The sequence below is a fragment of the Pseudophryne corroboree genome, chromosome 4 (genome assembly GCF_028390025.1).
Source record: "Pseudophryne corroboree isolate aPseCor3 chromosome 4, aPseCor3.hap2, whole genome shotgun sequence".
In the NCBI taxonomy this organism is placed as follows: domain Eukaryota; kingdom Metazoa; phylum Chordata; class Amphibia; order Anura; family Myobatrachidae; genus Pseudophryne; species Pseudophryne corroboree.
This window is the reverse complement of record NC_086447.1, coordinates 256,092,530-256,116,646: the sequence shown is the minus strand read 5'-3', so window position 1 is coordinate 256,116,646 and position 24,117 is coordinate 256,092,530. Positions and strand designations below refer to the sequence as shown.

At 46.1% G+C, this 24,117-nt stretch overlaps 1 protein-coding gene across 8 annotated transcripts in view; it reads right to left on the bottom strand.

Annotated features, from left to right (window-relative positions):
* The window catches only part of MED12L (mediator complex subunit 12L), a 1,138,385-nt gene that overhangs the window by 563,511 nt on the left and 550,757 nt on the right, over positions 1 to 24,117 (bottom strand). The window lies entirely within an intron of this gene.

Sequence of the window (24,117 nt, the reverse complement as noted above, 5' to 3'; positions counted from 1 at the left end):
CTAACCACGACGCAAGCCTCAGAGGTTGGGGAGCAGTCACTCAGGAGGTGCAGTTTCAGGGAAGATGGTCAAGTCAGGAAGTCCTCCTTCCAATCAACATTCTGGAACTCAGGGCGATATACAACGCCCTTCTGCAGGCCTTCTTCAAGATGGGGCCATTCAGGTCCAGTCGGACAATGTGACGGCAGGGACGTACGTCAACCGACAGGGCGGAACGAAAAGCAGAACAGCAATGTCAGAGGTGTCAAGAATTCTCCTCTGGGTAGAAAAACACGCTGCAGCGTTGTCGGCGGTCTTCATTCCGGGAGTAGACAACTGGGAAGCAGACTTCCTCAGCAGACACGACCTGCACCCGGGGGAGTGGAGTCTTCACCCGGAGGTGTTCAGGTGCTTGACACGTCGATGGGGATGTCTACAAATCGACATGATGGCCTATCGTCTCAACAAGAAGCTCAAGCTGTATTGTTCCAGGTCGAGAGACCCACAGGCAGTGGCAGTGGACGCTCTGATGACTCCATGGGTCTATCAGATGGTGTACGTGTTTCCTCCACTTCCTCTGATCCCAAGAATTCTGAAAAAAATTAAAAGGGAAAAGCTTCAAGCAATTCTCATTGCTCTGGATTGGCCAAGAAGTGCCTGGTACGCGGACCTTCTGGAGATGCTCCTCGAAGAGCCGTGGCCTCTACCACTTTGTGAGGCTCTTCTGCAACAAGGCCCGTTCGTCTGTCAAGACTTACCATGGATATGTTTGACGTCATGGAAGATGAATGGCTGATTCTAGCCAGGAGAGGCATCCCTGACAAGGTCATCCAGACTATGATCCAAGCCAGGAAGGTGGTAACGTCTAAACATTACCACCGTATTTGGAAGAGATACATCTCTTAGTGTGAGAACAGAAAATATTCTGTGGTGGAATTTCATCTGGGACGTTTCCTGCTTTTTCTGCAGTCGGGTGTGAATGTGGGCCTACGTTTGGGCTCCATAAAAGTCCAGATTTCGGCCTTGTCCATTTTCTTTCAGAAACCATTGGCTTCTCTTCCTGAGGTCCAGACATTCTTGAAAGGTGTTCTGCACATCCAACCTCCGTTTGTGCCTCCCACAGCACCTTGGGATCTCAATTTGATGCTGCAGTTCCTCCAATCAGACTGGTTTGAACCGTTACAGGAGGTAGATGTAAAATATCTTACGTGGAAGACCGTCACACTGTTGGCCTTGGCTTCAGCAAGACGTGTGTCGGAACTGGGGGCGTTGTCTTACAAGAGCCCCTATTTCACTTTCCATGAGGACAGAGCTGAACTCAGAACTCGTCAGCAATTTCTTCTTAAGGTGGTGTCTGCGTTTCACATCAACCAACCTCTTGAGGTTCCGGTTTGTTACTTCAAAGTCTTTGGATGTTGTGAGGGCTTTGAATGTGTATGTGAAGAGAACAGGTCGTCACAGGAAATCGGACTTGCTGTTTGTTCTTCATATTCCCAATAAGATTGGATGTCCTGCTTCAAAGCAGTAAATTGCGCGCTGGATTAGGCTCACTATCCAGCATGCTTATTCCACGGCAGATTGTTGGTTCCTAAATCTGTACAGGCCCACTCGACTAGGTCGGTGGGTTCTTCTTGGGCGGCTGCCCGCGTTGTTTCGGCCTTACAGCTCTGCCGAGCAGCTACTTGGTCAGGTTCGAACACATTTGCAAAGTTCTACAAGTTCGATACTTTGGCCTCTGAGGTTTGGTCAATCAGTTCTGCAGCATCCTCAACACTCTCCCATACGGTTTGGGAGCTTTGGTACTTCCCCATGGTACTAAATGGATCCCCAGTATCCTCTAGGACGTAAGAGAAAATAGGATTTTAATTACCTACCAGTAAATCCTTTTCTCGTAGTCCGTAGGGGATACTGGGCGCCCGCCGGTGCTTCGTTCTTCCAGCACTGTTACTTGTCGTTTGGGTCAGCTGTTGCTGTTCCTGTTTCAAGTTTGGTTAGCTTAACTTTCCTCTTGTTTGTGTGTGCTGGTTCGGAATCTCACCACTTTCCTTTTATATCCTTCTCTCAAAGTATGTCCGTCTCCTCGGGCACAGTTTCCTAGACTGAGTCTAGTAGGAGGGGCTTAGAGGGAGGAGCCAGCCCACACTATAAAATTCTTAAAGTGCCCATGGCTCCTAGTGGACCCGTCTATACCCCATGGTACTAAATGGAATCCCAGTATCCTCTACGGACTACGAGAACAGGATTTACCGGTAGGTCATTAAAATCCTATTATTATTATTATTTTTTGGGGGTGGGGGGGTCAGCTACTGCTGCACTCGGCGCAAGTAACTATTTCCAATCGTAGTCCACATGGATGGTATAGTATAAAAAAGTTGAAAAAACAACAACAAAAACTTGTGTCAACCATTGTCATGTTGACCTTTTGGCCCTGTCGACTTTTTTTTTTTAACTGTCTACCTTTTACATGTCGACTTTTTGACTCGGTCGACCTAATGTATGTCTACAATTAGTGGTCAACCTATTGACTGAAGACCTTTTTAGTGCAGATCTACAGTATAAGAGGCCTCCACTCTAGAATTCTTCAAAAACAGTCTTAACGTGAAAAAGAGAAATACTAAGTATGGCTCTATTCAGGCGTTACAAGCATAGTTTTTCCACAGAAGCTACAGGTATTAAACAAGGGATTGTCAGTCCCTAAATAAGATATACAATAATAAATATAAGTAACCGTGCTCTATAAAATCTAAATCAGATGGATCGGATAAAAACTTATTTTAATAAGTATCACAGGTAAGAATATTAATATGCACAATCCAGCCAATCACTAATTTCATCAGGCTTCTCATAAAATGGCCCCCAGATATATACTACGTGATGGGACCAGTTTGTTTAGTGTAGAGTAGACCTCATCTCTACAAAAGTATATTTAAAGGCATATGGACAACGCAAAAAATGTTACTTTAATAGTGTATAAACTGCAAAGATACATACAGAGAGGACTGCTCCTTACAGTATATTTAATCAAATTACCATATTTGGTTCTACTGACTTGTTAGGACCATTATGGTAAACGGAGTCCATTTTAAACATCCAAAATTTTAGATGACCTATTCCTATGTTTGCTGTGGATTTTGTTGTGGATTTTATGATCACCTGCCTGTGTACTGGAAGAGCAGTATTGGGAATACAATACAATAGAGGACAATATACTGTACCCACTATTGAATCTATACTCTGAACTGTTTAAATGTGACTGGCGGCATACAAGTTGCAGTGCACAGTCTGTGTATTGAATCTGTACATACTGTAATATGGTAGCATGCCAGCTTCACTATCTACTAAGGGCATTTGGAGCTCCATTGTGTACTGGGGGTATGCAACAGAGCTGCACTGAGGGATTAGCATCTCGACGGAATACAGGGGCAAGACCGTCTTAACAGCATTGAATGCACTGGGCAAAGCAATGCACTGGGGACCCTTCCCACTGGGTTCAGTATGTTTTCCAGCGGCCAGGATGCTGGCCGTCAGTATACAGACAGCGGCATCCCGTCAGCGGAGTGAGCGCAAAGAGTCGCCACGAGTGGGAATAGTCCTTTTGCGCCGGTATTCCGGCTGCCTGCATTGCCAGCTGTCGGGATTCCGGCATTGGTATCCTGACCGTCGGGATCCCAACAGCCGGCAAATTAAACGTATACCTTCCCAACCATTCACAAGAAAAAAATTATTAAAAATCATAACTTACCCCTCCTGCAGTCTCTCCACAGGCTTCCATACAGTGAATGGCTGTCAGCACTCTGAATGGAGGATAGTTTCTGAATGGTGGATCAACATGCGGACAGCCATTCACTGTCTGGCTGCAGGCTGGGAGGCAAGTAGAGAAGCTGCCTGGCTGATCTGATTGTGTGTAATTCACCATCTGAGAGGCTGGGCAGCATTCCCTACCTGCCTCCCAAGAAGCTCTGGAGGTACCAGCCTGCCCCTGCTCGAAGGCCCCCTAGAATTGTGGGGCCCTGGTGAGCCCATATGTTAAGATGGACATTTACAGGGGCATGGGAACGAGCTGTATTGTATATACAGAGGCTGTTCTACAGTATACACTGAGTTCACAAGACCTTTTTATACCAAGTGGCTTGGAGCCAGTTTGTATACTGTAGGCATAGGAACTGTCCTATGGGCCTAATTCAAGGTTGAACGCAAATGTATTAGCAAAAGCATAATTGCAATCAATTGCAAAGTGAACGCAAATCTGCACACAAACAAAAATGTACGCCCACAGTGCAAACTAACAACAAAAAACTTTAAATACACAAAATAGGAGTCACCCTGAAAGCTATGCAAACTAGCGTTAGAAGCAATTATACTGCAGTTTCTTTGCAGATTAGTATTCATTTGCACTTAGAAAACCTCTGCCTAGTGTTTCCAGTAATTAAACTACAAACACAGGGTAATGTGCATATGTTACTAATGTCCTAAACTGTAAAGCATGAACAGTTTGAATTTTGCACTTCCAACATAAGCTAAACAAAGGAATAAACATGAAATTCAGAATGCATAAGGGTCAAAAACCTGCAGCTAAAATGGTGAGGCAGCACACAAGCTGTGTGTGATTTTACTAAACAACATCAGCTGTGTGCGATTATTTGCTAATCATACAGCCATCGCATCAATTATCGATGTTACTGCTGCCATTATAGTGACTTGTGTGTAGCTCTATAACTGCCTAGAAACCGCATTGAATTTTTCTGTACTTTAAGCTTTTCTATCTGCAGATATGCGTATGCACCGCCCTGGACCCAGGTACATACTCCGACTACATGCCTCTGTTACACGCCAAAATGTTTAAACGTGCGGAGACTGCCAACAGACACTCATCCGCCAAACCTTTTTAACACTGGTTAGCTGAGGAGTCGTTTTTGTGTGCATGTCTGCAGAATAATTTAGCGGAGGTGGTTTTTTACTCTAATCCATATGTAAATATAGCGGCGGACATGCACCGTGCAAATTTTGTGCATGCGTACTGTATCGATAATCGGCAACTGCAAATGCGTTTGCATTTGCGTTCAACCTTGAATTAGGCCCTATATACTTATGGCATGGCAGTCATTGCATACTGCGAACACAGAAGCCATATTGTGGGCACAGTGCCGTTTCTTGCGGCGGGCGAGCCGTGCAACCACACGGGGCGCCCGCCGCGGCACTTCCTGAGCACTTTCAAACACCCCTCCCCTCTCCTCCCGAGTGCCCAGCTCGGGGGGCGGGGTTTCGCGGAATGACGCATTTGCGTTGTGACGTCACGACGCAAGCGCGTCATTCCGCGAAACCCGCCCCCCGAGCTGGGCACTCGGGAGGAGGGAGAAGGGGGAGCCAAGCCGTCCAGCGCTGCGCGGACGAGGGAGAGGCGGCTGAAGAGCGGGAAGAACCGCTTCAAATGTAAGTCAGCCCCTCTCCCTCTCCCCCCACCCACCACCTGCCGTACTGTGTAAAATGGGGACACCTGTCTGCCGGAATGTGTAAAGTGGGGACACTTGTCTGCCGGAATGTGTAAAATGGGGACGCTTGCCTGCCGTACTGTGTAAAATGGGGACACCTGTCTGCCGGAATGTGTAAAGTGGGGACACTTGTCTGCCGGAATGTGTAAAATGGGGACGCTTGCCTGCCGGAATGTGTAAAATGGGTACACCTGTCTGCCGGAATGTGTAAAATGGGGACACTTGCCTGCCGTAATATGTAAAATGGGGACTCTTGTCTGCCGGAATGTGTAAAATGGGGACACCTGTCTGCCGGAATGTGTAAAATGGGGACACTTGCCTGCCATGCTGTGTAAAATGGGGGCACGTGCCTGCTGCAATGTGTAAAATGGGGACACTTTCCTGCCGCAATGTGTAAAATGGGGACACTTTCCGGCCGCAATGTGTAAAATGGGGACACTTGCCTGCCGTACTGTGCAAAATGGGGGCACGTGCCTGCCGCAATGTGTAAAATGGGGACACTTTCCTGCCGCAATGTGTAAAATGGGGGCACGTGCCTGCCGCAATGTGTAAAATGGGGACACTTGCCTACCGTGCTGTGTAAAACGGGGGCACTTGCCTGCTGTAATGTGTAAAATGAGGACTTTTTTTTATTTTTTTATCTTGTGGTGGCCGTGATGATGAGATCAGATGAGGCCACGCCCATCTTAACAAAGCCACGCCCATTTTGACGAGGTCACGCCCCCTTGCCGGGAGCATGCGGCGCACGCATACTTTTCCTCTTTATATCTATGGGGGGGGGGGGGGGGGCGGCGAATTTTTTCTTATGTGAATGGGGGGGGGGGGGGGTACATTTTTAAATCTTGCACTGGGAGCCAAATTGGCTACAAACGGCCCTGTGTGGGCATAACATATACTGTTCTACCTCCAATGTCATTCTTCTTCCCTATTACTTACTGTACTTATTGCTAATAATAATACATTGGAATAGGTTGCACAAACTGCCAATAATTTTACAGCGAACGTGTTCAAGTGACAAAAAAACTCTCTGGAACTTATAGTGTGGTACATTTTCTAAATGATATACAATATGTCTTCTGGTTTATCAGGAAAATCCAGCCACAGAAATAAACAGGATGAGGATTAATCTCATACTATGTATGTGTGTCACTGGGGTGTGTTATTACTTCTGCATTATTCTACAAGGAATAATGTTGTATATTAATTTGAACTGCGAAGGCAATAAGATCTCATAGGCACATTTGAGAATTACCTCACAACCATTTCTCTGGGAGAAAAGAATAAGGGCCATAGCACTGTCATTTAAACACTATGACTGACATTTACATAAAATCCAATCCCTTCTAAGTGCCATATTTACCACCAAACATCTATATAAAATGGTTGTGGCATAAAAATTTCATCCCAATTCGTAAAGTGGTCATGAAAATGGCTGCATACCAGCGTATGCATCAATAAAGACTGATGGGCATTGAGTGAATGCAGACATATGAGTGATTGCACAGACAAAATGGTGTCTGTTTCTTAGCAAATATCGTCTGTTGGAGTGCAAATACATGATGAAGAGATCTCAACAGCAATGCTATAGAACTTGACGCCTAAGTTTGACTTCTTAGTTGTTAGAAGCAAACACAGCATAGCTAGCCAAATACACAGTTTTTCAGCGGCAGGAGTTGGGAGACTAGTCAGAATAGAGGGAAAGATGAATGCAGCAATGTACAGAGACATCCTGGATGAAAACTTGCTCCAGAGCGCTCTTGACCTCAGACTGGGGCGACAGTTCATCTTTCAGCAGGACAATGACCCTACGTACACAGCCAAGATATCAAAGGAGTGGCTTCAGGACAACTCTGTGAATGTCCTTGAGTGGCCCAGCCAGAGCCCAGACTTGAATCCGATTGAACATCTCTGGAGAGATAGGTGTGCCAAGCTTGTAGCATCATATTCAAAAAGAGTTGAGGCTGTAATTGCTGCCAAAGGTGCATCAACAAAGTATTGAGTAAAGGCTGTGAATACTTATGTACATGTTATTTATTATTTTTTATTTTTAATAAATTTGCACACAAAAAATTCACGTTGTCATTATTATTCCGAGTTGTTCGCTAGCTGCTAATTTTAGCAGAATTGTTAATAGGCTAAAATCCGGCAGTTCTGCGCATGCGTATGCATCTCAGGGCGCACGCGCTAAGCAAATTTACACAAAACTATGCTATTTTACTCACGGGCGAATTAAGCTTTTCAATCGCTCTGCTGATTAACAGAAAGTGGGAGTTTCTGGGCGGAAACTTGCCGTTTTCAGGGAGTGTGCTAAAAAACGCAGGCGTGCCAGGTAAAAACGCAGGTGTGTCTGGAGAAACGGGGGAGTGGCTGTTCGGACGCTGGGCGTGTTTGTGACGTCAAACCAGGAATTAAACGGACTGAGGTGATCGCAATCTAGGAGAAGGTCTGGAGCTACTCAGAAACTGCAAGGAAATTGCTTTCGTTAGCAATTCTGCTAATATTAGCGCAATTGCTAATCTTTCTTTAGCAATTCTGCTATGCTAAGATACACTCCCAGAGGGCGGCGGCTTTGTGTTTGCATTTCTGCTAAAAGTAGCTAATGAGCGAACAACTTGGAATGAGGGCCATTGTGTGTAGAATTTTGAGGGAAAAATTAATTTATTCCATTTTGGAATAAGGTTGTAACATAACAAAATGTGGAAAAAGTGAAGCGCTATGAATACTTTCTGGATGCACTGTATATCAGAGAACAAATCTTATCGCCATCAGATTCCTGGAACAGAGTCCACAAAGTTCACTTTGCTAAAGGAAAGTGCTTTGTGAGAAACAGAAAAGGAACTATCATAGCTACAGTCACAAGGTATCAGTAATTATATGTCTTTGATACATAGAACTGTTACGCGATGGCAACTGAGTCTCAGTCACTGGAATTCTTGTATAGAAAATGTGATCTACTTGGATATGACAAAGTTCAAAAGCTACAGACTGGGATGTCACAGTAATGTCAGTGACTAATGTAGAGAACCCCATATGTGTGAGTTGAATATTAGGAGACAAAGTTGTCAGCCATTTTCCAAGTCAATAAGCAGAGCTACAAAAGCACCTTAGATAGTACATTCAGATGTGGGTGACGTTTATAGATAACTTCTCAAAGATGACAAATGTACTGCATAAGGGAGAAATCAGAAGTAGTGAAAAAGACTGGCTTATAGAAAATGAAAAAGGTCACAGACTCAAGATCCTGAGATCTGATTATAGTGGAGAATATCTCAACAGAGAGGTGCAACAGTTCTTAAGAAAATATGGCCTAGAGCACCAATTGCCTATACTCCTGAGCAAAATGGTATGAGTGACAAGGCAAACCATACACTAGTAAAGAGAGCAAAATGCTTTCTAAAGGCTGCAGACCTGGACATGCAGTTTTGTAATGAAGTTGTGTCCACAGCAGTCTATCTCAAAAACCATTCTCCTACAGTTGCCATACCCTAAAGGAGATAACACCTATTCAAGGTAAAAGAGAAAACCAACTATAAAGCATTTCAAAGTGTTTGTTAGTATTTCCTATGCCCATATACAGTACCAAAAGAAAGAAGACGCAGGCTGGATTTAAAATTAGTAAAATGCATCATGCTTGTCTACTGCCATGAAAGCTAAGGCTTTAGATTATGGAATCCAAATACCAAAAAGCAAGTCAAGTCTAGAGATGTTATTTTCATAACAAATATGTGTCACTGGACATACCAGCAGCTGAAGATACTGTATATCTGAATCAGAGACTATCAGCTTTGAAGTCCAACCACAGAGGAGATATTTGGCAAACCACCTAAAAGGTTTGGAAAAATTGAAGTTAGATATCCAGAAATGAAAAGTAAAGTCTGATTGGTGTGAATCGAAATCCAAGAAATGCAAATAGACTGAACAAGATTTTAAAACCACAAGTGTAAAAAGCATCAAGAATTGGGATAGTGACAGCAGTCCTAAGTTTGTGAGTCAAGAGACTGTTGTTATGGCCCATGCAGTCAGTAAAGTATTTTACTAATTTATCTTACAAGAAAGCCAAGCTACAGTCACGTGATGTGTGTAACCCAACTTGCTTTACAGTCCGCTACAGAAGAGCTGAAATTAAATGGTTGTGTAACACTGAGTAGCTTGTAGCAAAGGGGGGAGTTGTTGATAGAGGAGTGTGCTACTGAGCATACTCCAGTCTTCCTGTTCTCCAGGGAGACTTCATGCCCTATCCAAATATGGGCACTGAGATCTCCCTATCCAAATATGGCCACTGGGATCTCTACTGGGAATATGCAGGGGCAATCTTGTCTTGAGACTGTGTTAGAGCATTACAGTGGATGACACATGTCTTCCACTGAGCTTAGAGAGACCTGTTTACTACCTGCCATAAAGTTGTTCCAGCATCCCACTAACCATTTGCAGTATACACTCATCAGATGGTGAGCTGTATGATACCCAGCTCAGCTCAAGCTCTGCTCCATCACCAGTGTACATGTAACAGTGAGTACGGCTGTACCTGCTATCTATCAATAAATCAACACCACTGGTTAAGTGATTGGGCTGTTCATAGCTTGAGTCAACTGCTAGCTTGTGCCTATGAGGGTCATTCCGAGTTGATCGCTCGCTAGCAGTTTTTAGCAGCCGTGAAAGCGCATAGTCGCCGCCCACTGGGGAGTGTATTTTTGCTTTGCAGGAATGTGAACGCCTGTGCAGCAGAGTGCCTGCAAACACGTTTTGTGCAAAACAAGATCAGCCCTGTAGTTACTTATCCTGTGCGATGATTGCTGATGATTGCTGCGACGAGTGACACGGCAATGATGTCAGATACCCGCCCAGCAAACGCTCGCCCAAACACTCCCAGAAAACGGTCAGTTGACACCCATAAACGCCCTCTTTCTGTCAATCTCCTTGCGTTCGGCTGTGCGATTGGAATCGTTACTAGAACCAGTGCAAAACCACAGAGGACTTCGCAGTCTAGAGATGTGCACTTGAAATTTTTCGGGTTTTGTGTTTTGGTTTTGGGTTCGGTTCCGCGGCCGTGTTTTGGGTTCGACCGCGTTTTGGCAAAACCTCACCGAATTTTTTTTGTCGGATTCGGGTGTGTTTTGGATTCGGGTGTTTTTTTTCAAAAAACACTAAAAAACAGCTTAAATCATAGAATTTGGGGGTCATTTTGATCCCAAAGTATTATTAACCTCAAAAACCATAATTTACACTCATTTTCAGTCTATTCTGAATACCTCACACCTCACAATATTATTTTTAGTCCTAAAATTTGCACCGAGGTCGCTGGATGACTAAGCTAAGCGACCCTAGTAACCGACACAAACACCGGGCCCATCTAGGAGTGGCACTGCAGTGTCACGCAGGATGGCCCTTCCAAAAAACACTCCCCAAACAGCACATGACGCAAAGAAAAAAAGAGGCGCAATGAGGTAGCTGTGTGAGTAAGATAAGCGACCCTAGTGGCCGACACAAACACCGGGCCCATCTAGGAGTGGCACTGCAGTGTCACGCAGGATGGCCCTTCCAAAAAACACTCCCCAAACAGCACGACGCAAAGAAAAAAAGAGGCGCAATGAGGTAGCTGTGTGAGTAAGATAAGCGACCCTAGTGGCCGACACAAACACCTGGCCCATCTAGGAGTGGCACTGCAGTGTCACGCAGGATGGCCCTTCCAAAAAACACTCCCCAAACAGCACATGACGCAAAGAAAAAAAGAGGCGCAATGAGGTAGCTGTGTGAGTAAGATAAGCGACCCTAGTGGCCGACACAAACACCGGGCCCATCTAGGAGTGGCACTGCAGTGTCACGCAGGATGGCCCTTCCAAAAAACACTCCCCAAACAGCACATGACGCAAAGAAAAAAAGAGGCGCAATGAGGTAGCTGTGTGAGTAAGATAAGCGACCCTAGTGGCCGACACAAACACCGGGCCCATCTAGGAGTGGCACTGCAGTGTCACGCAGGATGGCCCTTCCAAAAAACACTCCCCAAACAGCACATGACGCAAAGAAAAAAAGAGGCGCAATGAGGTAGCTGTGTGAGTAAGATAAGCGACCCTAGTGGCCGACACAAACACCGGGCCCATCTAGGAGTGGCACTGCAGTGTCACGCAGGATGGCCCTTCCAAAAAACACTCCCCAAACAGCACATGACGCAAAGAAAAAAAGAGGCGCAATGAGGTAGCTGTGTGAGTAAGATAAGCGACCCTAGTGGCCGACACAAACACCTGGCCCATCTAGGAGTGGCACTGCAGTGTCATGCAGGATGGCCCTTCCAAAAAACACTCCCCAAACAGCACATGACGCAAAGAAAAAAAGAGGCGCAATGAGGTAGCTGTATGAGTAAGATAAGCGACCCTAGTGGCCGACACAAACACCGGGCCCATCTAGGAGTGGCACTGCAGTGTCACGCAGGATGGCCCTTCCAAAAAACACTCCCCAAACAGCACATGACGCAAAGAAAAATTTAAGAAAAAAGAGGTGCAAGATGGAATTGTCCTTGGGCCCTCCCACCCACCCTTATGTTGTATAAACAGGACATGCACACTTTAACCAACCCATCATTTCAGTGACAGGGTCTGCCACACGACTGTGACTGAAATGACGGGTTGGTTTGGACCCCCACCAAAAAAGAAGCAATTAATCTCTCCTTGCACAAACTGGCTCTACAGAGGCAAGATGTCCACCTCATCATCATCCTCCGATATATCACCGTGTACATCCCCCTCCTCACAGATTATCAATTCGTCCCCACTGGAATCCACCATCTCAGCTCCCTGTGTACTTTGTGGAGGCAATTGCTGCTGGTCAATGTCTCCACGGAGGAATTGATTATAATTCATTTTAATGAACATCATCTTCTCCACATTTTCTGGAAGTAACCTCGTACGCCGATTGCTGACAAGGTGAGCGGCGGCACTAAACACTCTTTCGGAGTACACACTTGTGGGAGGGCAACTTAGGTAGAATAAAGCCAGTTTGTGCAAGGGCCTCCAAATTGCCTCTTTTTCCTGCCAGTATAAGTACGGACTGTGTGACGTGCCTACTTGGATGCGGTCACTCATATAATCCTCCACCATTCTTTCAATGGGGAGAGAATCATATGCAGTGACAGTAGACGACATGTCCGTAATCGTTGACAGGTCCTTCAGTCCGGACCAGATGTCAGCATCAGCAGTCGCTCCAGACTGCCCTGCATCACCGCCAGCGGGTGGGCTCGGAATTCTGAGCCTTTTCCTCGCACCCCCAGTTGCGGGAGAATGTGAAGGAGGAGATGTTGACAGGTCGCGTTCCGCTTGACTTGACAATTTTCTCACCAGCAGGTCTTTGAACCCCAGCAGACTTGTGTCTGCTGGAAAGAGAGATCCAAGGTAGGTTTTAAATCTAGGATCGAGCACGGTGGCCAAAATGTAGTGCTCTGATTTCAACAGATTGACCACCCGTGAATCCTTGTTAAGCGAATTAAGGGCTCCATCCACAAGTCCCACATGCCTAGCGGAATCGCTCCGTGTTAGCTCCTCCTTCAATGTCTCCAGCTTCTTCTGCAAAAGCCTGATGAGGGGAATGACCTGACTCAGGCTGGCAGTGTCTGAACTGACTTCACGTGTGGCAAGTTCATAGGGCAGCAGAACCTTGCACAACGTTGAAATCATTCTCCACTGCGCTTGAGACAGGTGCATTCCACCTCCTATATCGTGCTGAATTGTATAGGCTTGAATGGCCTTTTGCTGCTCCTCCAACCTCTGAAGCATATATAGGGTTGAATTCCACCTCGTTACCACTTCTTGCTTCAGATGATGGCAGGGCAGGTTCAGGCGTTTTTGGTGTTGCTCCAGTCTTCTGTACGTGGTGCCTGTACGCCGAAAGTGTCCCGCAATTCTTCTGGCCACCGACAGCATCTCTTGCACGCCCCTCTCGTTTTTTAAAAAATTATGCACCACCAAATTCAAGGTATGTGCAAAACATGGGACGTGCTGGAATTTGCCCATATTTAATGCACACACAATATTGCTGGCGTTGTCCGATGCCACAAATCCACAGGAGAGTCCAATTGGGGTAAGCCATTCCGCGATGATCTTCCTCAGTTGCCGTAAGAGGTTTTCAGCTGTGTGCGTATTCTGGAAACCGGTGATACAAAGCGTAGCCTGCCTAGGAAAGAGTTGGCGTTTGCGAGATGCTGCTACTGGTGCCGCCGCTGCTGTTCTTGCGGCGGGAGTCCATACATCTACCCAGTGGGCTGTCACAGTCATATAGTCCTGACCCTGCCCTGCTCCACTTGTCCACATGTCCGTGGTTAAGTGGACATTGGGTACAGCTGCATTTTTAGGACACTGGTGACTCTTTTTCTGAGGTCTGTGTACATTTTCGGTATCGCCTGCCTAGAGAAATGGAACCTAGATGGTATTTGGTACCGGGGACACAGTACCTCCAACAAGTCTCTAGTTGGCTCTGCAGTAATGATGGATACCGGAACCACGCTTCTCACCACCCAGGATGCCAAGGCCTCAGTTATCCGCTTTGCAGCAGGATGACTGCTGTGATATTTCATCTTCCTCGCAAAGGACTGTTGGACAGTCAATTGCTTGGTGGAAGTAGTAAAAGTGGTCTTACGATTTCCCCTCTGGGATGACCATCGACTCCCAGCAGCAACAACAGCAGCGCCAGCAGCAGTAGGCGTTACACGCAAGGATGCATCGGAGGAATCCCAGGCAGGAGAGGAATCGTCAGAATTGCCAGTGACATGGCCTGCAGGACTATTGGCATTCCTGGGGAAGGAGGAAATTGACACTGAGGGAGTTGGTGGGGTGGTTTGCGTGAGCTTGGTTACAAGAGGAAGGGATTTACTGGTCAGTGGACTGCTTCCGCTGTCGCCCAAAGTTTTTGAACTTGTCACTGACTTATTATGAATGCGCTGCAGGTGACGTATAAGGGAGGATGTTCCGAGGTGGTTAACGTCCTTACCCCTACTTATTACAGCTTGACAAAGGCAACACACGGCTTGACAAATGTTGTCCGCATTTCTGTTGAAATACTTCCACACCGAAGAGCTGATTTTTTTGGTATTTTCACCAGCCATGTCAACGGCCATATTCCTCCCACGGACAACAGGTGTCTCCCCGGGTGCCTGACTTAAACAAACCACCTCACCATCAGAATCCTCCTTGTCAATTTCCTCCCCAGCGCCAGCAACACCCATATCCTCCTCATCCTGGTGTACTTCAACACTGACATCTTCAATCTGACTATCAGGAACTGGACTGTGGGTGCTCCTCCCAGCACTTGCAGGGGGCGTGCAAATGGTGGAAGGCGCATGCTCTTCACGTCCAGTGTTGGGAAGGTCAGGCATCGCAACCGACACAATTGGACTCTCCTTGTGGATTTGGGATTTCGAAGAACGCACAGTTCTTTGCGGTGCTTTTGCCAGCTTGAGTCTTTTCATTTTTCTAGCAAGAGGCTGAGTGCTTCCATCCTCATGTGAAGCTGAACCACTAACCATGAACATAGGCCAGGGCCTCAGCCGTTCCTTGCCACTCCGTGTGGTAAATGGCATATTGGCAAGTTTACGCTTCTCCTCCGACAATTTTATTTTAGATTTTGGAGTCCTTTTTTTACTGATATTTGGTGTTTTGGATTTTACATGCTCTGTACTATGACATTGGGCATCGGCCTTGGCAGACGACGTTGCTGGCATTTCATCGTCTCGGCCATGACTAGTGGCAGCAGCTTCAGCACGAGGTGGAAGTGGATCTTGATCTTTCCCTAATTTTGGAACCTCAACATTTTTGTTCTCCATATTTTAATAGGCACAACTAAAAGGCACCTCAGGTAAACAATGGAGATGGATGGATACTAGTATACTTATGGATGGACGAGCGACTGCCGACACAGAGGTAGCTACAGCCGTGGACTACCGTACTGTGTCTGCTGCTAATATAGACTGGATGATAATGAGATGAAATCAATATATATATATATAATATCACACTAGTACTGCAGCCGGACAGGTAGATATATTTATTATGTAATGACTGATGACGGACCTGCTGGACACTGTCAGCTCAGCAGCACCGCAGACTGCTACAGTAAGCTACTATAGTAGTATGTATAAAGAAGAAAGAAAAAAAAAAACCACGGGTAGGTGGTATACAATTATGGATGGACGAGCGACTGCCGACACAGAGGTAGCTACAGCCGTGGACTACCGTACTGTGTCTGCTGCTAATATAGACTGGATGATAATGAGATGAAATCAATATATATATATATATATATATATCACACTAGTACTGCAGCCGGACAGGTAGATATATTTATTATGTAATGACTGATGACGGACCTGCTGGACACTGTCAGCTCAGCAGCACCGCAGACTGCTACAGTAAGCTACTATAGTAGTATGTATAAAGAAGAAAGAAAAAAGAAAAACCACGGGTAGGTGGTATACAATTATGGATGGACGAGCGACTGCCGACACAGAGGTAGCTACAGCCGTGGACTACCGTACTGTGTCTGCTGCTAATATAGACTGGATGATAATGAGATGAAATCAATATATATATATATATAATATCACACTAGTACTGCAGCCGGACAGGTAGATATATTTATTATGTAATGACTGATGACGGACCTGCTGGACACTGTCAGCTCAGCAGCACCGCAGACTGCTACAGTAAGCTACTATAGTAGTATGTATAAAGAAGAAAGAAAAGAAAAAACCACGGGTACGTGGTATACAATTATGGATGGACGAGCGACTGCCGACACAGAGGTAGCTACAGCCGTGGACTACCGTACTGTGTCTGCTGCTAATATAGACTGGATGATAATGAGATGAAATCAATATATATATATATAATATCACACTAGTACTGCAGCCGGACAGGTAGATATATTTATTATGTAATGACTGATGACGGACCTGCTGGACACTGTCAGCTCAGCAGCACCGCAGACTGCTACAGTAAGCTACTATAGTAGTATGTATAAAGAAGAAAAAAAAAAAAAAAACACGGGTAGGTGGTATACAATTATGGATGGACGAGCGACTGCCGACACAGAGGTAGCTACAGCCGTGGACTACCGTACTGTGTCTGCTGCTAATATAGACTGGATGATAATGAGATGAAATCAATATATATATATATATATAATATCACACTAGTACTGCAGCCGGACAGGTAGATATATTTATTATGTAATGACTGATGACGGACCTGCTGGACACTGTCAGCTCAGCAGCACCGCAGACTGCTACAGTAAGCTACTATAGTAGTATGTATAAAGAAGAAAGAAAAAAAAAACCACGGGTAGGTGGTATACAATTATGGATGGACGAGCGACTGCCGACACAGAGGTAGCTACAGCCGTGGACTACCGTACTGTGTCTGCTGCTAATATAGACTGGATGATAATGAGATGAAATCAATATATATATATATAATATCACACTAGTACTGCAGCCGGACAGGTAGATATATTTATTATGTAATGACTGATGACGGACCTGCTGGACACTGTCAGCTCAGCAGCACCGCAGACTGCTACAGTAAGCTACTATAGTAGTATGTATAAAGAAGAAAGAAAAAAAAAAAACACGGGTAGGTGGTATACAATATTATATATATATTATATACAATTATATATATATATATATATATTAAACTGGTGGTGATTATTAAACTGGTGGTCAGGTCACTGGTCACACTATCAGCAACTTGCAAGTAGTACTCCTAAGCAGACAATCACAATATATATTATACTGGTGGTCAGTGTGGTCACAATGGCAGTGTGGCACTCTGGCAGCAAAAGTGTGCACTGTACGTTATATGTACTCCTGAGTCCTGCTCTCAGACTCTAACTGCTCCCCACTGTCAGTGTCTCCCCCACAAGTCAGATATACATTATACAGTCACACTATCTATCTATCACTTCAGCAAGTAGTAGTACTCCTCCTAATGCTCCCCAAAATTACTACTGTGTCTCTCTCTACTCTAGTCTCACTCTCTTCTCTAAAACGGAGAGGACGCCAGCCACGTCCTCTCCCTATGAATCTCAATGCACGTGTGAAAATGGCGGCGACGCGCGGCTCCTTATATAGAATCCGAGTCTCGCGATAGAATCCGAGCCTCGCGAGAATCCGACAGCGGGATGATGACGTTCGGGCGCGCTCGGGTTAACCGAGCAAGGTGGGAAGATCCGAGTCGCTCGGCCCCGTGTTAAAAAAAATGAAGTTCGGGCGGGTTCGGATTCCGAGGAACCGAACCCGCTCATCTCTACTTCGCACCCGTACGACACGCGTGCGCATTGTGTTGCATACGCATGCGCAGATTAGCCTTTTTTTCACTGATCGCTACGCAGCGAACAACAGCAGCTAGCGATCAACTCAGAATGACCCCCTATATACAGTAACTCTGCAATTCCAACATGATCACGTGTTGGTAATAAACTACATTTGAGGGATTACAGTATAGAAGTACAGTATATTCAATGCATTATGATTTAATTATTGTTTGGCAAGGAGCCTGAGCAACCACAGCAATGTAATCAGTGTAATCAGTGTGTGGCCAAACTGCTGCTGACTCATGTTTTTGGCACCATTGCCTGCAACTGTTACAAATAAAATTAGATAGAGCTTATCTACCTGTAGATATTGGCAATGCACCATTATCACAATTTTGCAATTGAACAGGCTGGATATAGTGGGTGTCAGAATGGTAAAACTGTGACTTCTGTACAGTAATGTGAAATGCTGGGTCTCATTGCAGGATCTGGACAGATCAGGGTGTTCCAACTTCCATGCACAAAATATGGATGCTAAATTCTGTATATCCATTTATTTAAAAATTTGCAATATGGTCTTCCTAACATGCAAAACTGTACCATCTGGCTGAATTTACTGCAAACTCCAAGGGACCCATTTAATAATTTTCTGGATTCTAGCCAGATAATTAGAATTTTGCGACAATAAGAAGTTCTGTACTGCATTGATGTATTAATAATCACAAGCAGGGACAATGGGGGTCATTCCGAGTTGTTCGCTCGTTATTTTATTCTCGCAACGGAGCGATTAGTCACTAATGCGCAATGTCCGCAGTGCGACTGCGCCAAGTAAATTTGCTATGCAGGTAGGTATTTTACTCACGGCATTACGAGGTTTTTTCTTCGTTCTGGTGATCGTAATGTGATTGACAGGAAGTGGGTGTTTCTGGGCGGAAACAGGCCGTTTTATGGGAGTGTGTGAAAAAACGCTACAGTTTCTGGGAAAAACGCGGGAGTGGCTGGAGAAACGGAGGAGTGTCTGGGCGAACGCTGGGTGTGTTTGTGACGTCAAACCAGGAACGACAAGCACTGAACTGATCGCACTGGCAGAGTAAGTCTCGAGCTACTCAGAAACTGCACAGAGAAGTCTTTTCGCAATATTGCGAATCTTTCGCTCGCAATTTTGATAAGCTAAGATTCACTCCCAGTAGGCGGCGACTTAGCGTGTGCAAAGCTGCTAAAAGCAGCTTGCGAGCGAACAACTCGGAATGACCCCCAATACCTTGCCCATGCCTGCGATGGGTGAAGCAAACTGTGAAGTGAAGTGATACTGTAGCATAATTCGATTCTGTAGCATAATTCGATTCTGTAGCATATTTCTACTGCGTATGGCGCTAGCTAGCAGGGCATGCTTTGCAATGTGGATCATTAAACATTAGTCCCCTATACAAACTTATGGGGACCGCTATTGCAACCAAAAATGGGGGATCGCATCAGATATTGGAAATATCTGCTGCTGTCCCCCCTAAATACACCAAGGGGATACTGTACATTTGCGGATATCCACCCATAATGGGTGTTTTGGGGGATATCCCTCAATTTTACTTTGGTAAATAGGCCACTAAATGAGGCTCACTGTCTCCAAAAATGTTCCAGATCTGCCACTGGAGGTTGTTATGCTCCACTGCAGATCATTTAAACATATTCTCATATCCCGTACTTATGCCTACCTCACATCTCATATTTCCGCTTTCTCCAGTAATCTAAAAATCCTGTTCAATACTAAACTCTTCCTTAAGGTGGGTACACACAGGTCCGGCCTGAGCTTAATTTTTTTGCTAAGTGAATATAAATTTTGGCACCCCTTGATGGGATAAACTTTAGAAAGGGATAGAGTGCGCCGAAGGCGTGCTCTGCAAAAAGAGGTGTGGTCTCGCAAGGAAGGGTATGGTTATACAATAGTACCCCCAAAAGTAGATAGTGGGTAAGTGGGGACATAATAGGTAACTGGGGAGGTAGGGGTGACAGGGAGATAGTGGGTGACTGGGAAAGCAGGGGTGACAGGGAGATAGTGGGTGACTAGGGAGGCAGGGGTGACAGGGAGATAGTGGGTGACTGGGGAAGCAGGGGTGACAGGGAGATAGTGGGCGACTGGGGAGGCATGGAGATAAGTGGGAGACTGGGGAGGCTAGGATGACAGTGACAGAAAGTGGCTACGGCCAGCAACTTGAGGCTGCAGCTGCTCTTCTATGTGTAAAACTCTATGGGACCACAATGGTCCCTATATGTCACATATATGATTTTAGAGTCCACACTGTTTGTCTCACAGACTTAAAATCTAAGTAATATTAATTGCTCTGTAATGGGGCAAATGTAGATGCTGTCCTGCGTCACAAAGAAAATAATAAAAGAAATTAGATGTGCAGGAGAAAAATGCACACTGCACAGTGTGGTATCTGCTGTCGGTGGAGGATTTATCACAAGGCAACCAAAGCATCTGCTTAGGGCCCTGCTGGTCCCAGGGGGGGCCACCGACAAGGAAGTATAAATGGCATTTTTGGCGAACCACGAGCTTCACCAAAATTGTCAGAAACATCTGTCTGTTACTATCATGGCTGATACTCTATTTTAAGCACTATCATGTATAGGAAATGCCTGCTACAATCAGTGGGGCACTGATATATAATCAATACAGTCACAATGACTGAGGGGTGTACTAATAATGGGTATTATAAGCAATGTGGGATCTGCTAGACTGCTATAATCAGTAAGGGGTGGGGAGAGGTACTGATATATAATGCAACACTAATGTGATTGGGTGTAGTACAGGTTGAGTATCCCATATCCAAATATTCCGAAATACGAAATATTCCAAAATACGGACTTTTTTGAGTGAGATAGTGAAAACTTTGTTTTCTGATGGCTCAATGTACACAAACTTTGTTTAATACACAAAGTTATTAAAAATATTGTATTAAATGACCTTCAGGCTGTGTGTGTAAGGTGTAAATGAAACATAAATGAATTGTGTGAATGTAGACACACTTTGTTTAATGCACAGTTATAAAAAATATTGGCTAAAATTACCTTCAGGCTCTGTGTATAAGGTGTATATGTAACATAAATGCATTCTGTGCTTAGACTTAGGCAGGGCCGGTGCAAGGTCTCTTGGCACCCTAGGCAAAACTTCTGCCTACTGCCCCTTCCCCCTACCTGCCCTGCAGGAGAAAGACATACTGCTGCTCACGCCCACCCTGTCTGTTGTATGGCTTCTCCCTTCTCCTCAGTCTGTGTGGGCTCCTGCTGCCCCCCCCCCCCCCCCACCACCCACTCTTTTAAATGTCGTCTGTTTTATTCCCTCCACCATCTGTGTGCATGCCAACTGCCTTCCCCCCCCCCCCCCTCCCAGACTGCTGCTCTCCCCCTCTTTTCTTATTAAATGCAGAGTGCACTATGCAGCCACAAGGACCGTTTCTTGGGGCAGGCGAGCAGTGCAACCGCACTGGGCGCCCGCCGCGGCACTAGCTGTGGCTCCCTGCTTCCCCCTCCTATTTCTTCCCGAGTAACCCGCTCGGGGGGCGGAGTTTCACGGAATGACGCGGTTGCGTCGTTACGTCACGACGCAACCCCGTCACTCCGCGAAACTCCCCCCTCCCGAGCGGACTACAGAGGGGGATCCAAGTTAGGAAGAGGGAAAGGCCGGCGCGAGGAGCGACTGGTGAGGCGGGCCGAAGAGCGGTAATCGCCTCTGTAAGTATTCTCTCTCTATCTCTCTCTCAATGTGTAAAATGGGGACACCTGCCGTAATGTGTGAAATGGGGACTTTTGCCTGCCGTAGTGTGGGGATTTAATGTATCAAGAGCACTGCGGTGTGTGGCATAATATGGTGCAGGGGGCATTACTGTGTGGGGCTCAATATGGTAGAATTTTTTTTTTCCTGTGGTGGTCGTGATCTGTTGGAACAGGGTCAAAAATAAGAATTTACTTACCGATAATTCTATTTCTCGGAGTCCGTAGTGGATGCTGGGGTTCCTGAAAGGACCATGGGGAATAGCGGCTCCGCAGGAGACAGGGCACAAAAAGTAAAGCTTTAGGATCAGGTGGTGTGCACTGGCTCCTCCCCCTATGACCCTCCTCCAAGCCTCAGTTAGGATACTGTGCCCGGACGAGCGTACACAATAAGGAAGGATTTTGAATCCCGGGTAAGACTCATACCAGCCACACCAATCACACTGTACAACCTGTGATCTAAACCCAGTTAACAGTATGATAACAGCGGAGCCTCTGAAAAGATGGCTCACAACAATAATAACCCGATTTTTGTAACTATGTACAAGTATTGCAGATAATCCGCACTTGGGATGGGCGCCCAGCATCCACTACGGACTCCGAGAAATAGAATTATCGGTAAGTAAATTCTTATTTTCTCTATCGTCCTAGTGGATGCTGGGGTTCCTGAAAGGACCATGGGGATTATACCAAAGCTCCCAAACGGGCGGGAGAGTGCGGATGACTCTGCAGCACCGAATGAGAGAACTCCAGGTCCTCCTTAGCCAGGGTATCCAATTTTGTAGGATTTTACAAACGTGTTTGCCCCTGACTAAGTAGCCGCTCGGCAAAGTTGTAAAGCCGAGACCCCTCGGGCAGCCGCCCAAGATGAGCCCACCTTCCTTGTGGAATGGGCATTTACATATTTTGGCTGTGGCAGGCCTGCCACAGAATGTGCAAGCTGAATTGTATTACACATCCAACTAGCAATAGTCTGCTTAGAAGCAAGAGCACCCAGTTTGTTGGGTGCATACAGGATAACAGCAAGTCAGTTTTCCTGACTCCAGCCGTCCTGGAACCTATATTTTCAGGGCCCTGACAACATCTAGCAACTTGGAGTCCTCCAAGTCCCTAGTAGGCGCAAGGCACCACAATAAGCTGGTTCAGGTGAAACACTGACACCACCTTAGGGAGAGAACTGGGGACGAGTCCGCAGCTCTGCCCTGTCCGAATGGACAAACAGATATGGGCTTTTTTGAGAAAAAAACCACCAATTTGACACTCGCCTGGCCCAGGCCAGGGCCAAGAGCATGGTCACTTTTCATGTGAGATGCTTCAAATCCACAGATTTGACTGGTTTTAAACCAATGTGATTTGAGGAATCCCAGAACTACGTTGAGATCCCACAGTGCCACTGGAGGCACAAAAGGGGGGTTGTATATGCAATACTCCCTTGACAAACTTCTGGACTTCAGGAACTGAAGCCAATTCTTTCTGGAAGAAAATCGACAGGGCCGAAATTTGAACCTTAATGGACCCCAATTTGAGGCCCATAGACACTCCTGTTTGCAGGAAATGCAGGAATCGACCGAGTTGAAATTTCTTCGTGGGGCCTTCCTGGCCTCACACCACGCAACATATTTTCGCCACATGTGGTGATAATGTTGTGCGGTCACCTCCTTCCTGGCTTTGACCAGGGTAGGAATGACCTCTTCCGGAATGCCTTTTTCCCTTAGGATCCGGCGTTCCACCGCCATGCCGTCAAACGCAGCTGCGGTAAGTCTTGGAACAGACATGGTACTTGCTGAAGCAAGTCCCTTCTTAGCGGCAGAGGCCATAAGTCCTCTGTGAGCAACTCTTGAAGTTCCGGGTACCAAGTCCTTCATGGCCAATCCGGAGCCATGAGTATAGTTCTTACTCCTCTACGTCTTATAATTCTCAGTACCTTAGGTATGAGAAGCAGAGGAGGGAACACATACACCGACTGGTACACCCACGGTGTTACCAGAACGTCCACAGCTATTGCCTGAGGGTCTCTTGACCTGGCGCAATACCTGTCCCGTTTTTTGTTCAGACGGGACGCCATCATGTCCACCTTTGGTATTTCCCAACGGTTCACAATCATGTGGAAAAACTTCCCGATGAAGTTTCCACTCTCCCGGGTGGAGGTCGTGCCTGCTGAGGAAGTCTGCTTCCCAGTTTCCATTCCCGGAATGAAACACTGCTGACAGTGCTATCACATGATTTTCCGCCCAGCGAAAAGTCCTTGCAGTTTTTGCCATTGCCCTCCTGCTTCTTGTGCCGCCCTGTCTGTTTACGTGGGCGACTGCCGTGATGTTTTTCCCACTGGATCAATACCGGCTGACCTTGAAGCAGAGGTCTTGCTAAGCTTAGAGCATTATAAAATTACCCTTAGCTCCAGTATATTTATGTGGAGAAGAGTCTCCAGACTTGATCACACTCCCTGGAAATTTTTTCCTTGTGTGACTGCTCCCCAGCCTCTCGGGCTGGCCTCCGTGGTCACCAGCATCCAATCCTGAATGCCGAATCTGCGGCCCTCTAGAAGATGAGCACTCTGTAACCACCACAGGAGAGACACCCTTGTCCT